The sequence below is a fragment of the Leopardus geoffroyi genome, chromosome A2 (assembly GCF_018350155.1).
Source record: "Leopardus geoffroyi isolate Oge1 chromosome A2, O.geoffroyi_Oge1_pat1.0, whole genome shotgun sequence".
NCBI classification, from domain to species: Eukaryota; Metazoa; Chordata; class Mammalia; order Carnivora; family Felidae; genus Leopardus; species Leopardus geoffroyi.
This window is the reverse complement of record NC_059331.1, coordinates 163,963,828-163,979,974: the sequence shown is the minus strand read 5'-3', so window position 1 is coordinate 163,979,974 and position 16,147 is coordinate 163,963,828. Positions and strand designations below refer to the sequence as shown.

The window sequence follows — 16,147 nt, the reverse complement described above, 5'->3', positions numbered from 1 at the left end:
CCAACCAACGAACAAAAATCAGCCCTTAAGAGCTTTATTTGAATTTATCATGATTGGGAAACCCAAGGGAGAAGCCATAGGCAAAGCAACAGGCTTGTCGAATTGAAGTTTTATTGTCGAGTGTTGAGATTTCAAAGTTGGCAGCATTTGGCTTGGGGAGCGTGCTGGCAAAGGTGAGGCTTTTGGGGGGGACCCCGGGGCCCCTGCACCCTCCCGAGGAGGGGGGCTAGTGGACCCCGGCGGGAGAAGCCAGCCTAGTGGCAGGACGCGGGCCCTCGCCAGCAGCACGGTGGCCCCAAGCGTGGAGATGCCCTCCAACCCTGGCTCGTAGAAGGCACGTCGATACCCAGTGTTATCCCTGGGCCCAGCAAGGGTGCGAGAAGCGTGTCCGGAGTCCGTCTATGTGGATGGAACTGTCGTATTCGGTTGCTGGATTCGTTCCCTGGGGCCGCTGTAACAAAGCGCATGAACTCGGGGGGTGGGTGGCTTACAAGAACAGGAAGCTCTTGTCTCACTGCACCCGAGGCTGGCGGTCTGAAGTCCTGGTTGGGGCAGGACCCTGCTCCCTGCGAAGTCTCTAGCGGGGACGATCCTCCCTCGACTCTTCAGGCTTCCGAGAGCCCCAGCTTTTCTTGGCTTGTGGCCGCATCACACCAGCCTCTGCCTCGGTCTTCACGTGGCTGTGGGCCCTGTGTCTGCATGTGTCCACGCTTCCCCCTTCTTGTAGGGCCGCCCTTCATCCTGGATTAGGGCCCAGCCGTGCTCCGGCTCGTCTTTACTTCGTCACGCCTGCAAAGACCTTATTTCCAAACGGGGTCACGCTCACGGGCATCAGAGCGGAAGCCTTCTCCGTAGCTGTTTGGGGGGACACAACCCAACCACTGGGGTTGTTCTCTTTGGGGCGCCAACATGGGTCTGTCATGCAGAGAAGATACCATCACTGTTCTCCTCGCTCTTTTGGTGATGACTTTACGAGCGTACCCTTAGCAGAGTATTGTTCCGGGTGCCGAGGGATAAAATGCAATGTATTATTTCTGCCTTCTCGGCTTCCAGTCTTACCGGGAACAGAAGAACACTCCACCAGGGCCGCCTGGGTGGCTCAGGCCGTTAAGCGTCCGACTTCAGCTCGGGTCATGACCTCACGGTTGGCGAGTTCGAGCCCCGTGTCGGGCTCTGCGCTGAGAGAGTGGCGCCTGCTTGGGATTCTCCCACTCTCTCTGCCTCTCCCCCACGGCACTTTCTGTCTCTCTCTCTCTCAAACAATAAACTTAAAAAAAAAAGAAGAAGAACGCTCAGATAAAGCCATTAAGTAAAAGCAGAAAGGAGGTCGAGTGGGGACGGAGAGTAGGCAAATAGTCCACTCTAGAGGAGGGGAGAAGGGAAATGCTGTTGTCTGATAAGGGCCATGAAGGCCCCAGTGCAGTGGCACCAGTGAGCTGAGCCTTGTGTAACTGGGAGGGTTTAAATGAGAGGCGGGGAGGTGAAGGGAGAGCCTTCCAGAGAAGAAAATTTGCCGTGACTTGGGCGGGAATGAGCGCGACTGCAGCATAGAGAAGGAGCGGGGCCGCGGGCCCTCTCCGAGGGTCCAGAACCTAGCAGCAGACTAGGAGGTGGGCTGGAGACGGGAAGCCGAGGAAGCCGAGGAACAGCCCAGATGAGGCAGGCTACAGGGCTTGGCCCCGGAGAGCTATGGCGCTCGGAGGAAGGTCCCCCACGTTCTTGGGCGGGAGCGAGAGACGATCTAGAAAGGGTCTCCTGGGCATTTAACACAGGAGATCTGGGACAGAGGGAGCCCGTGGGGGCCGGGAGCAGGAGGAGGACTAAAGACAGAAGTGACCAGCAGAGAGGCCAAAGTCTCAAAATACCGGTTTCTCCTCGTTGACTAGTGATGCCTGATAGCACGGCCCCGTTTAGGAAGAGGCAGAGATTGGAAGAGAAAACCGTTATTTTCAGTTTAGGTCACTGGCGGCGATCATGATTGCGGAAGTTTTGTGCCGGCCTTTCCGAGTTTAAGTAGGAGAGAATCCAGAGGGCGCTCTTGGGCCAATGCCAGTTTTTTTCCTGGGACATTGACTGGAAAACGGCGTTCTTAGCTGTTTAAACTTCACACAGCCAAGAAGCCCATGGTTGAGACCCACAGGCCGGGGTCCTTCTGGTATTTCCCAGGTCGTTCCGGGGCCAGAGAGGAAGTGTCTTCAGCTGTCTTCCACGCTCAGTGATGCGTGCCCCGGTCAGGGCCCGCGATTCCCCGCACGTGGCTGATGGCGCGTGTGACATTTCAGCAATGTTTCAGCAATCATCCAGACGTCCCGAGAGACAAGATGTGGTCATTCCGTACAAGGGGACCTTAGCCTTAAAAGGGAAGGCAATCCTGACACCTGCCACAACCCGGATGAGCCCTGAGGACACGATGCTGAGTGAAGTAAGTCAGCCACAAAAGGACAAGTCCCGTGTGATTCCACGTGCATGAGGTCCCCAGAGTAGTCAGATTCAGAGACACAGAAAATAGAACGGTAACTGCCAGGGGCTGGGCGGGGAGGAATGGGGAGTTAGCGTTTCATGGGGACAGAGTTCCAGTATGGGAAGATGAAAAGTTTTGGAGATGATGGGGGTGCTGGTTGCACAACAGTGTGAATGCGCTTAAAACCGCTACCATTGGGGCGTCCGGGTGGCTCAGTCGGTTGAGCGTCCGACTTCAGCTCAGGTCATGATCTCACGGTTCGTGAGTTCAAGCCCCGCGTCGGGCTCTGGGCTGACAGCTCGGAGCCTGGAGCCCGCTTCGGATTCTGGGTCTCCCTCTGTCTATCCCCTCCACTGCTTGCACTCTGTCTCTCGCGTTGTCTCAAAAATAAGCATTAAAAAAAATTAAAAAAAAAAAAAACCACTACCATGAGTTGGACTCTTAAAAACGGTTAAGATGGTAAATTTTATATTATGTATATTTCACTACAATTTTTTAGTGTTTATTTTTGAGAGAGAGAGAGAGAGACAGAGCATGAGTGGCAGGGGAGGGGCAGAGAGAGAGGGAGACACAGAATCCGAAGCAGGCTCCAGGCTCCGAGCTCTCAGCACAGAGCCCGACGTGGGGCTCGAACTCACGAACCACGAGATCATGACCTGAGCTGAAGTCAGACACTTATCCGGCTAGGCCACCCAGGCGCCCCCATCTAATTCTTTTTTAAAAAGTGATTCAGACAAGACTACAGCGTTTATATAGTTTGAGCTTCAGAAAATCAGGGTGATCGCCAGAGGCTCTCCACTTATGTTGTGAAATGATACATTTCAAAATTGGAAGACAGAGTCCCCACTGGCTCCCTGACATGGGACAGGCCTGATTGCATCTGTAACCTTTGTCACCCAAGGCGTCTGGGAGCTCCTGCTCACGGCCTCCACAGCCGCTGCTTGCTGGGTCTGTTCTGCTTTGAGCAGCCCCTTAGCAGGAGGGCTGATGGTCATTTCAAGTTCATGTAAAATGTGCTTCTTTATCATTGAACTGTGTCAATCGTCTTTATGTGCTAAGTTCCTTAAGAGCTCGGCTGATTTCAATAATTGGCTACCAGCATAATCTTCATTGGAGGAATGTGAGTCGCTTAATGACTCTGTCAGCCTAAAAATATTTAGAAATAATTTGTCTCTGCCCTTTGGAACAGAGAGGCACTTTCTGTAAACACTGACCCTGAAGATCCGTTTTACAAAATGTGTTCCCATGAATCTTACTCTAAAATTGGAATGGGGATAAAGGCAATTAGTCTTTAGTAGATAGCACTCATTTTTTTGACGTTTATTTATTTATCTTGAGAGGGAGGTGGAGTGGAGAGAGAGGGTCAGAGAGAATCCCAAACAGGCTCCACGCTGTCAGCACAGAGCCCGACGTGGGGCTCGATCTCACAACCGTGAGATCGTGACCTGAGCCAAAATCAAGAGTTGGATGCTGAATCGACTGAGCCACCCAGACGCCCCCTAGATAGCACTCATTTTTATTATTTATTTATTCGACACATACTTAGGAAGCAACTGCTATGTGCCAGAAACTGTGCGCAGGAAGGGGGAGCAGGTGACAAATGTGTGAGACGCTCGCGTGAGGCAGGGCCATATTTGTTCTACTCACTGCTTGATTAACAGCACATTGTACACTGGAGGGCTTCAAGAAATAGCTAATGGCTCGTTGCACACAGGCGGGAAAGTCATCTATCTGGGGGGTGCAGACAGGTGAATAGTTACGAGAGTTTGATAGAACCTGTGTTGTTATTATGGAAGAAAACACCCAGTCTAGTCTGAGTGAGTGGAAGAACCGATCCCAGAGGAAGGAAGTGGACGTTTTTTTCAGCAGACGAGAGCAATAATCAGCTTTGCCTGTTTGGATGCTCTGGGTGGGTGGGTGTGGAAATGAGATTGAAATTGAGTCGCACAGGGGCTCAGATGAGACATGGGGCGCAATCATCTGGGCCTGGTGGTAGCTGATGGTGGAAAGAAGTGGACCAGTGTTAATAAGTAAAGAGCTATTTAAGAGGTTGAATTGGAAAGAATTTAGAAGGCTGTGATTGATTAGCTGGGGCGGGGGGGTGGGGGGGGAGTAGAATCAAGGACGCCTCCAGAAGTTCTGCCTTAGGAAACTGAACGAATGGGAGTTGCACTTGCTGGGGTAGGGAACAGGGGAGAAGGAGGAGCAGGCTGTGCGTGTGTGCCTGTGTGTGTGTGTGTGTGTGTGTGTGTGTGTGTGTGTGTGTGTGCGCGCGCGCGCGCATGCACGTGCGGGGTGCACGCGTGTGTATAGGCACACGTTTGTGTGTTCGGGTGGTGGTATGATAAGGTGTCCGTGGAACATTCAAGAGGACGTATCCAAAGGGCAGTTGGATATGTGCATCTGGAGCTAGAAATTAAGATTGAAAATCATCATGGGGCGCCTGGGTGGCTCAGTCGGTTGAGCGTCTGACTTCGGCTCAGGACATGATCTCAAAGTTCGTAGGTTTGAGCTCCACGTCGGGCTCTGTGCTGACATCTCAGACCCTGGAGCCTGCTTCAGATTCTGTGTCTCCTTCTCTCTCGGCCCCACCCCTGATCATGCTTTGTCTCTCTCTCTCTCTCTCTCAAAAAAAAAATAAATAAATAATAAAACATTTAAAAAAATTTTTTAAAGTTTGAGAATCATCAGAATATGAATGGTAATTCAGGCCATGATCATAGATGAAATAATCCACAAAAACATATGGTAGGTGAGAAGAGAGCCAGAAAAACATGGACATTTAAGGAACAAATAAAGGGAAAGAATTCCGAACTGCCTTGAAATGAGGCAGAAAAGGAGGCACACACAGAAGCAAAAGGAGTGTGTTTCATGCATTTGGAGGAGTGACCAGTGACACCAAATGCAGTAGACTGGCCTAGAATGTAAGGACTGAGGTCACTAACAACACTGGCAAGAATACTGTGGTCAAGCGTGTAAGCCACTGAACGTGGGTTGAATGACAAAGAGGTGAAGAAGTAAAAGTCTCTCATGTAGGTAACTCAAGAGTCCTGACTTTGAAGGGGAGGAGAGAGGGCTGTCGCTGTTAGAATGGAGGTGATGGTTTCTTCCTACAAATGGGAATAGATGTAAGCACTAATCGGGACAGAGTCAGTAGGAGGGAAGTGGTTAACGACAGAAGGGAAAAGGCGAGCATTAGGTTCCGCTCTTATGAAGGAAATGGGTGAGATTCCTTGGGTGGTGGGAGGTGTTTGTCTTGGACCGGTGGAAGAACCGTCTTCCGTTGCGTTGGCAACTTGATATGAGGGTACGAGAGGGCTCAGTACTTCTCCGGTGCCCTTTCCACAACAGTCATTCCTGTGCTCTCCCTCTTTTTCTTCTAGGAATTTCACTCTTGACCTGTGTCTTGGGTCAGAGTCCCTAGAAGCAGAGTCAGTTCCTAAGCCAATGACAAGGAACCCAAGGTATCTGCTGCAGCCTGGGGTCTCTTCTTCTCTTGCCTGGTTGACTCCTATATCCGACACGATCGCGTGCTGTATCAGCTCTTCTGTTGCCATAACAAACCTCCCCAAGATGTAAGATGGCAACCGTCTATTTGGCTCACAATTCTGTGGGTCCTCACTTTGGCTTGGGCACCCTTCTGGTCTTGGCTGTGCTTACACGTCTGCGGTCACTTACCAGGTCACTTGGCATCTGGTAGGGCCAGGGTGACCCCAGCTGGAATGTCTCGCCTCGGTTCCGTGTGGTCTCTGCTCCCCCAGGAGGCTATCCCAAGTTGTTCTTATGGCAGTGACATGATTCCAGGAGACACGGAAGCGTATACAAGTCTTCATGAGGCCTAGGTGTGGAACTGGTACACCCCTACCTGAGGGGTCTGTTTCCTCTGCCCTTGAAGCTGGGCTGGGTTTTTCACTTGCTTTGGCCAACAGAACAAGGCAGAAGTGACGAAGTCCCACTGTGGAGAGCATAGACGTGGGAAGAGGTGGAGGCTGTGGGCCAATTGTGAGATCGACCACATACGCGTCTTACCACTGGGTTTCCACAGCTGCGTCTGCAGCTGAACACAGCATCCTGGAGTCTAGAAGTTCATTTATCTCTATGTGAGGAGTCTCATTGAGATGGCGGACTTCTCAGAGAGTAATTTCCCAAAAAGGTGGCCGCTGCAGTTCATGTTCCCTGAGAGGCTGACTCTAGACAGAAATGAATGTGCAGGATGTTTATTAGGAAGCACTCTTAGGATCAATGCTTGGGAGAGAAAGGAAGGAGGCGGAAGGGCCTGAGGGAGAAGCTGAAATGCAGTGCAGTCTCGACAAGGTCCTCAGCAGACCCACGGGGAATGCTAAAACCGGTGAGGGGGAGGGGGACGCTCCTCAGAGCTGTCCCAAGTTGGGGTGAAGGAGCCAGGCCTTTCTCCACTTACATCAGCCAGTCATTAGATGACGGCTCTCCTGGGAGGGGGTTAACCTCGGACAAGACGACTCTATTCAGCCAAGGGCTGTCCTGGCTAATCATTGAGGGTCATCGCCTGGCAGATCTCCAATGGCTGGGGGGAAATCCTTCATTTCTCAAGGGGGATCTGAGCAGGACCTCACAACTACCAAGCATGGACTTATTCTCGACTTAATTTCTTTGATTTATGATCCCAAAATTCTGATAGGTGACAAAAAAGGCTATCACATTTCTTCTTATGATATATTTAACACGTAACTAAACTGAAGAAAAGGGTTTCGTTGGTGGGGGATGAATGAAAATGGTTTTATTAGGCCCAGGAGGGAGAGGCACTAGGGCCCCAGCCAACACCCACCACCAGCTTCCCAGCTGTGGGAGTGAACCACCATGGATGTGAATCCTCCAGCCGCAGTCAAGCCTTTGGATGAGACTGCAGCCCCAGCCAATACTGGACCGAGAGACCTGGTCACAGATCCAGGACCACCCAGCTGAACTGCTCGTGAATTCCTGACCCACAGAAACCATAAGAAATAATGTATTATTCTTCTAGGGCTATTAGAACAAAATGCCACAGACTAGGGGGCTTAGCAGAAATTCATTTGTCACAGCTGTGAAGGCCAGAAGTCCAAGATCAAGGTGTTGACAGGTTTGGTTTCTCCTGAGGCCTCCGTGGCTGCAGATGGCCACTGTCTCGCTGTGTCCCCACATGGTCTTTCCTCTGTACACACACATTCTTCTTCTCTCTTCCTCCTCTTATAAGGACGTAAGTCCTATTGGATTAGGGCCCCACCCTATTACCTCACTTACCTTTAGTAACTTCTTTAAAGGCCCCATCTCCAAATACAGTCACACTGGGGGATTAAGGCTTCAACATATGAATTTGGGAGGCAGGGCACAATTCTCCATCGCAGGTAATAAATTAATATTGCTGTCTTAAACCACTGAGTTTTTATATATATATATATATATATATATATATATATATATATATATATACACACACACACACACACACATATACATACATACATACATACATATACACACACACACATACATACATACATACATATATATATATATAATTTATTGTCAAACTGGTTTCCATACAACACCCAGTGCTCATCCCAACAGGTGCCTTTCTCAGTGCCCATCACCCATTTTCCCCTCTCCCCCACCCCCCACCAGCCCTCAGTTTGTTCTCTGTATTTAAGAGTCTCTTATGGTTTGCCTCCCTCCCTCTCTAACTCCCCCCCCTCCCCCTCCCCACCTGGTCTTCTATTAAGTTTCTCAGGATCTACATAAGAGTGAAAAAATATGGTATCTGTCTTTCTCTGCCTGACTTATTTCACTTAGCACAATACCCTCCAGTTCCATCCATATTGCTGCAAGTGGCCAGATTTCATTCTTTCTCATTGCCTAGTAGTATTCCATTGTATATATAAACCACATCTTCTTTATCCATTCGTCAGTTGGTGGACATTTAGGCTCTTTCCATAATTTGGCTATTGTTGAAAGTGCTGCTATAAACATTGGGGTATAAGTGCCCCAATGCATCAGCACTCCTGTATCCCTTGGGTAAATTCCTAGCAGTGCTATTGCTGGGTCATAGGGTAGATCTATTTTTAATTTTTTGAGGAACCTCCACACTGTTTTCCAGAGCGGCTGCCCCAGTTTGCATTCCCACCAACAGTGCAAGAGGGTTCCCGTTTCTCCACATCCTCGCCAGCATCTATAGTCTCCTGATTTGTTCATTTTAGACACTCTGACCAGCATGAGGTGGTATCCCAGTGTGGTTTTGATTTGTATTTCCCTGATGAGGAGTGACGTTGAGCATCTTTTCATGTGGCTGTTGGCCATCTGGATGTCTTCTTTAGAGAAGTGTCTATTCACGTCTTCTGCCCAGTTCTTTATGGATTATTTGTTTTTCAGGTGTGGAGTTTGATGAGTTCTTTATAGATTTTGGATACTACCCCTTTATCTGATATGTCATTGGCAAATATCTTTTCCCATTCCGTCGGTTGCCTTTTAGTTTTGTTGATTGTTTCCTTTGCAGTGCAGAAACTTTTTATCTTGATGAGGTCCCAATAGTTCATTTTTTCTTTTAATTCCCTTGCCTTTGGAGATGAGTTGAGTAAGAAATTGCTGTGGCTGAGGTCAGAGAGGTTTTTTCCTGCTTTCTCCTCTAGGGTTTTGATGGTTTCCTGTCTCACATTCAGGTCCTTCATCCATTTTGAGTTATTTTTGTGAATGGTGTAAGAAAGTGGTCTAGTTTCATTCTTCTGCATGTTGCTGTCCAGTTCTCCCAGCACCATTTATTAAATGGGAAAGCTCTCATTTGTTAAAGAGACTGTCTTTTTTCCATTGGATATTCTTTCCTGCTTTGTCAAAGATTAGTTGGCCGTACATCTGTGGGTCCAATTCTGGAGTCTCTATCCCATTGGTCTACGTGTCTGTTTTTGTGCCAATACCATACTGTCTTGATGATTACAGCTTTGTAGTAGAGGCTAAAGTCTGGGATTGTGATGCCTCCTGCTTTGGTTTTCTTCTTCAATATTACTTTGGCTATTCAGGGTCTTTTGTGGTTCCATACAAATTTTAGGATTGTTTGTTCTAGCTCTGAGGAGAATGCTGGTGCAATTTTGATTGGGATTGCAATGAACACGTAGATAGCTTTGGGTCGTATTGACATTTTAACAATATTCTTCCAATCTATGAGCACAGAATGTTTTTCCATTTCTTTGTATCTTCTTCACCTTCATAAGTTTTCTATAGTTTTCAGCACACAGATATTTTACATCTTTGGTTAGGTATATTCCTAGGTATTTTATGATTCTTGGTGCAATTGTGAATGAGATCAGTTTCTTTATTTGTCTTTCTGTTGCTTCGTTATTAGTGTATAAGAATGCAACTGATTTCTGTACATTGAGTTTGTATCCTGCGACTTTGCTGAGTTCATGTATCAGTTCTAGCAGACTTTTGGTGGAGTCTGTCGGGTTTTCCATGTATAATACCATCTCATCTGCAAAAAGTGAAAGCTTGGCTTCATCTTTGCCAATTTTGATACCTTTGATTTCCTTTTGTTGTCTGATTGCTGATGCTAGAACTTCCAACACTATGATAAACAATAGCGGTGAGAGTGGGCATCCCTGTCGTGCTCCTGATCTCAGGGGGAAAGCTCTCAGTTTTTCCCCATTGAGGATGATATTAGCTGTAGGCTTTTCATAAATGGCTTTTATGATGTTTAAGTATGTTCCTTCTATCCCGACTCTCTCGAGGGTTTTTATTAAGAAAGGATGCTGAATTTTGTCAAATGCTTTTTCTGCATCGATTGACAGGATCATATGGTTCTTATCTTTTATTAATGTGATGTATCACATTGATTGATTGGCAAATATTGAAAAAAAGAGAACTACAGGCCAAGATCCCTGATGGATATGGATGCAAAAATTCTCAACAAGATACTAGCAAATCGAATTCAGCAGCGTATAAAAAGAATTATTCACCATAATCAAGTGGCATTTAAAGCACTGAGCTTTGAGGTGATCTGTTACATATCAAAAGATAACCAATGCTTACTTTATCATGTATGTGGGGAGATAATATAACTCAATGAATTCAGCATCAGATAATAAACTCAGAAGTTTGGGGTTCTTTTTAAAAACTGTCTTAACCACTGAATCAGTCTCCAAGATCTCTGGTTTTCCTCATATGACTATTTGGAAGGAAATCACCAACCCATCTTTCAAGATTGTTATTTAGAATGATTACCTTTTTACTTTTTAAGATAGGAAAGCACTTTAGGGGTGCCTGGGTGGCTCCCACTTTGGCTCAGGTCATGATCTCACAGTTGGTGGGTTCAAGCCCCATGTCAGGCTCTGAGCTTTTAGTTTAGAGCCTGGAGCCTGCTTCGTATTCTGTGCCTCCCTCTCTCGTTGCCCCTCCCCCACTCACAGTCTGTCTCTCTCAAGCATAAACATCTCAAAAATTCTAAGATAGGAAAGCCCTTTAAAAATCTAAAAATATCGGGGCGCTTGGGTGGCTCAGTCAGTTAAGTGTCCAACTTCGGCTCAGGTTACGATGTCACAGTTCGTGAGTTCAAGCCCCGCACCGTGCTCTCTGCTGTGAGCACAGAGCCTGCTTCGGATCCTCTGTCCCCGTCTCTCTGTCCCTCCCCGCCATCTCTCAAAAGCAAATAACATTAAAAAAACACACACATACCATTAAATTTTTAAAAATCTAAAAATATTTCAAATCACTTGACGTGAAGGAATAGATAAGATTTTACGCACACTCTTTTGTTTTTATACTCCCACCTACCATTTTAAATTTCAGGTTACAGCCTCAGAAGGTCTTGGTGTTAAAATTATCTGCCTAGAAATGGCACACTAAGAGTTCCATAGCCCATTGCTCACAGCAGATTAGATATTTTAAAAATAGTTTGGGAAAAATTCGTATTGGGTCAAGGAGTAGGAGCGCCGGAGAGAGCTGATTCGTAACGGCGTCGATTATCACGAGAGTTGTTGCTTGCACAAGTGTTGCCAGTGTGTTGAAGAGGCAGAAAACGTCTACTGTCCCAGCTGTCAAAAAAAGGTATTATAATTGGCATCCTTCCTGTGTCCCTGCGCTGGTAGAATCGTGACTCGACGAACAGAAGGCAGCAGAGCCCAAATAAGAGAGACATACTTGACTGAGAGCCTGGCCTGTGTTTCTGAGCCCTGGCCTGGGTCTCTGAGATTCTGATTGATTCTGTTCCCCAGGGTAGCTGAGCTCCAGGAAAGGATGTTGAATCTTTTTTACCTTGATTTTTTTTTTTTTTTAAACTTGACCAATGGCCTACCTCTGTCACCTCCCCGGGGACCCATGAGGGAAGTGAGTCGTTCGGTGGTTGTTTCCTAAGATCCCGTCATTTGCCTGGCAGGATACCGGGCACTGGGACGGTTGACAGGGCACTCCTCCCTCGAGAGTCTCGGGAAGAGCAGGTCCCCAGGAGCCGGAACCCGGGGCCAGTGTGGCCGAGGAGTGCCCCCGCCTCTTTACTCACGGGCCACAGCCTACCATGGGGGATGTGCACTCTGCATTGTTGTGATTACCGGGATACAAACATCAATTTTTCATGGTGACTTCTTTTGCTGTGTTGGCTGACAGAGCCGGTCTTCTGTTGGTGAAATCTGCCATCACGATCGGGGCTGCTGCAGGCTTCGTCTTGAACTTCTCCACCCGAGCAGAGCAACCCTGGGCGAGGCAATGGTTAAAATATCGGTGTCGTGTGGGGTTGGGCTGTTCCCTGGAGTTTCTCACGGGGAACCGACAGACAGCACCTCTGCTGGGGGGTGGAATACGTTGCAATTAGCTTTTTCCTTCCCCTGGGCTGGCTTTTCCAAGTACGTCGCCTAACGATGCAACAGGCCTCGACTAAACGTGTGTCTCGTGGAAGAGACCGTCTTGATCGCGGCTCTGTATAAGCTCAGGGCAGAAGCCAGCCTGCAGGGACTGCTCAGGGAGGGTAGATGGAGAAGGCAGCTTTGTCGCAAAGTTCAGAGTGGAGAGGAGCCACGAGGGAGGGCCGGGGCTGGCGGGAGTCCAAGGGCATTGCTTCTCAAAGATGGGCATGGCCTGAGCGTGTTAATGTGCTGATGGAAGGAGGTACGGGTTCCGGAAACTTCCACCCTGTCCACCCACTCCTCTGTCCTGTGAAGAGACAGGCTTTATGTGAGGATCAAAGGAGAGCATCGTGTGTGAGCTTCTCGAAGCTCTGTCGCTAGCACTGAAGTCAGGTTTTGAACCAGGGCAGCTGCGCTCCACAGCCCACGCCCTCAGCGTGATTTCATACAGCCTCTAGAGAAGTCCGGGCTTCGCAGCCCACCCGTCGCACACCGACTCGGCATCTTAGCTCATGTGCCTGATGCAAGGGGCCCCCGCCACGGCCCAGGAGCCAAATCTGGCCCGTCGTCTCTTTCTGTAATTAAAGTTGTATTAATACGCAGCCACGCCCACTCATTCACGCATCGGCGGTGGCTGCTTTCGTGCTGCCACCGAGACGGGGGTACGGCCAACGAAGACCGGATGGCCTGCAAAACCTAACGTAGTTATTATCTGGCCTTTTCTCAGGAAAAAAAGAAAAGAAACACTTGCCAGCCCCTGACTCATCTGTGCCAGACACAGCCTCCCTTTACTGCGTCTCATTAATTAATAGGACATCCCATGCAGAGTGCCAGGATGGGACTTGTCCCCAGAGAGGCAAGGGACCAGCCGTAGAGCCCTGCCCCCACTGAAGGCACAGCACTGGCCCCCCGGGAGAGCGCAAGGGAAGGCGATCATCAGTCCCGCCCACCAGACGCCCAGCAATCGGGTTGGCCGTAAAGTTGGCAAACTGGCAGGTGATCCTATGGAGTTAGGACTGGGGGAACCGTATTCTCCTTACCCCCAGAGCGTTAACGACATTACACAGCCTGCTTTGGGACTGGGTAGAGGAGATTTGGGGTTAATATAAATTAAAGGGGAAGGGCCCTTATTCATCCCCTTAATCTCCTTGAGTAAGGAGAGGATGTGAACACGACGTCAGCAGCACAGATGGACATCGTAAAGTCTTCCTTGCCTACCCTGGCAGGGGTTTAGAGGAGCGAGTTGGTCAGCTTGCATTTTAATAGAAGGATTACTCCAGCTGACAGGCTAGAAGCCGGAGGAAGCCTGGGGTAGACTAAGAAGGCAGCCCAGTAAAAAGAACCACAGTGGTCCAGCAAGATACAACGGAGGGCTGACTTCAGGCCACAGGAGTGGAGATTTAGAGGAAGGGGTGAAGTATGAAAGCGTAAAGAGAGAAGACCGGCCGGCGGGGAGGGGGTGCCCGAGGGACTCGGTGGGTTAAGCGCCCCACTTCGGCTCAGGTCATGGTCTCACGGTTCGTGGATTCGAGCCCCACGTCGGGCTCTGTGCTGACAGCTCGGAGCCCGGAGCCCGCTTCGGATTCCGTGTTTCCCTCCCTCTCTGCCCCTCCCCCGCTCATGCTCTGTCTCTTTCTCTGTCAAAAATAAACAAACATTTAAAAAGTATGTATTTTTAAAAAATCGACTGGTCTGGGGGAGACCCCAGATACGTGGCATGTGGGAGGAGGGCTCGAGGGTGACTCTCCACTTTCTGGCAAGAAGGGCTGGATGGTGGTGTCCTTAAATTAAGAGGAAGAAGGAGATCTGGGGAAGAAAGGCGAGTTCCATTTGGGCCATACTTCTTTTGATTCTTTTGGGACATCAAATAGAGGCATCCGGGGCACAGATAAAGCTAAGTCTGGAGTGGAGAAGCAGGGGTTCGGAAAATGATTCTCTTTGCCCCTTTGGATGAAAGTGCATTCTGGTGGTGGAACGTGACCGTATCTACTCACGCCTTCTAGACGGGCTTGTCTTGATTTGCATTTAGATGGAAATTCCTTCGGCTCAGAACCAGGATTTTCCTCTCACCCATAGCCCTTGGAAAAGCATTAACTTTGCCTGGTAGAGGGTCACGGGTACAACAGAGACACAAACCCAAACACCAGGATTAATAGCTTTGTGGAAGGACTCCGTAGAAATTAGCCACTGGAATGGTGGAAACATTTCGAACAGGCCTCCCCTGGCATCTCTCTGAGGCCGGAGTGGGGAACCTGTTCACAAGGGACTACCCGAACTCTCTAGCAGTGCTCCAGTAGACCTGCTTCTGGAGGCTGTGTGTCGTAACACGTTTTCCCCGCGATTTTTGAGGCTGGACACAGAACCCGAGAGCACTGCTGTTTTGAGTCCCGAGTCAGGATTACATCTTCTCATCATGAGTGTGACCAGAGGCATTGTCTTCAGTAAAAGGGGGTCGAAGCAGGTGGTTCAAGAGCAGACTCTCTAAGGAACTACACAGAGGCGATTCCAATGTGATTTCTACACCTCGGCCAACGATTTCCTCTTCGCACGCCGTAGCAAAAGCAGATTAAAAGCCCTTTGCTCATCCTGTGTTCATTCACAAATTGGTAAGGCTATTCAATTACCTCGGTTTAGTCTGATTATGCCGTTCCATTTACCATCTTTGCGTTTAATTTCAAAAATTAGGTACATCTGGAGAAGTATTTGATTATCTCTTTTAAAAATAGCCTTCCTCTGGGATGACAGAATCCTGGAGATGGGCAGTGTGAATATACTTGACTGAAATGCGTGCCTAAAAAGGGCTAAGAAGGGGGCGCCTGGGTAACTCAGTCGGTTAAGCGTTTGACTTCGGCTCAGGTCATGATCTCGCTGTTTGTGAGTTTGAGCCCCGTGTCGGGCTCTGTGCTGACGGCTCCGAGCCTGGAGCCTGCTTCGGATTCTGTGTCTCCCTCTCTCTCTGCCCCTCCCCCATTCATGCTCTGTCTCTCTCTGTCTCAAGAATAAATAAACATTAAAAAAAAATTTTTTTTTTTTTTAAAAAAAGACCACGACAAGATTGTTCAGCAATGGACTTTCCACTAATGTTCTAATCAGGCCCCGTCTTCGGTTTACCCAGTTGGGTTGTCAGGAGGATGTGATTTTCAAAGGTCTCATTTTCATAAAATGTGGTGGTCACGCAATAGTAGCTATTACTTTCGACTCTACAAATCGTGAAGCCGACTGCTGGGTCTAATCCAGTAAACGATGCACGTGACATGTAGCCTGGAGAACATGTTTAATGTACCAGGAACCATCGGACGGAGATCGTATTGGTATTTGGATAAAAGAAGGTGCAATTCCAGTAGACCTACTCGCTGGCGATCAGATTCTTTTAAGAAACCGACTATATAATACTTTAGTACCGGGAATCTGTAGGCGTGTCTGAGTTCTTTCCCTGCTGGGGCTACTCTGAGGACTCAGGTGGGCAGGGGCACGAAAGGAACGTTTTCCTCTTCTTCAGATCTGTCCTTGCTCTGGACTTGATTCCGGCCTTTCACTTTTGTTACGCCTGGCCACTGAAAATGGGGTTGGGGGAATCCGCAAATACAAATTCACGTGCTCATTACCCAGATATGATGATGCTGGAATTGGGATGTATTATCCACATAGTTTATTCTTTTCCAGAATGTAAGAATGAATTGCAGAAATAATTTCACATTAGCTACGTCGGATGTGTTCTGACATTGCTAAGGGAAAAAAACTCTACTTAACGCACTCAGGAGTTTTCCTAGTGTGCCCCCCGAGAGGCTGTATCTAATAGCATTATGTGCTGAAACCATCAGAGCATTTCTCTTCAAAACAGAGACTTGATGTC

At 48.5% G+C, this 16,147-nt stretch overlaps 1 protein-coding gene across 6 annotated transcripts in view; it reads left to right on the top strand.

Annotated features, from left to right (window-relative positions):
- Positions 1-16,147, top strand: part of PRKAG2 (protein kinase AMP-activated non-catalytic subunit gamma 2) — a 263,354-nt gene that overhangs the window by 165,951 nt on the left and 81,256 nt on the right. The gene's annotated exons all lie outside the window — the stretch shown is intronic.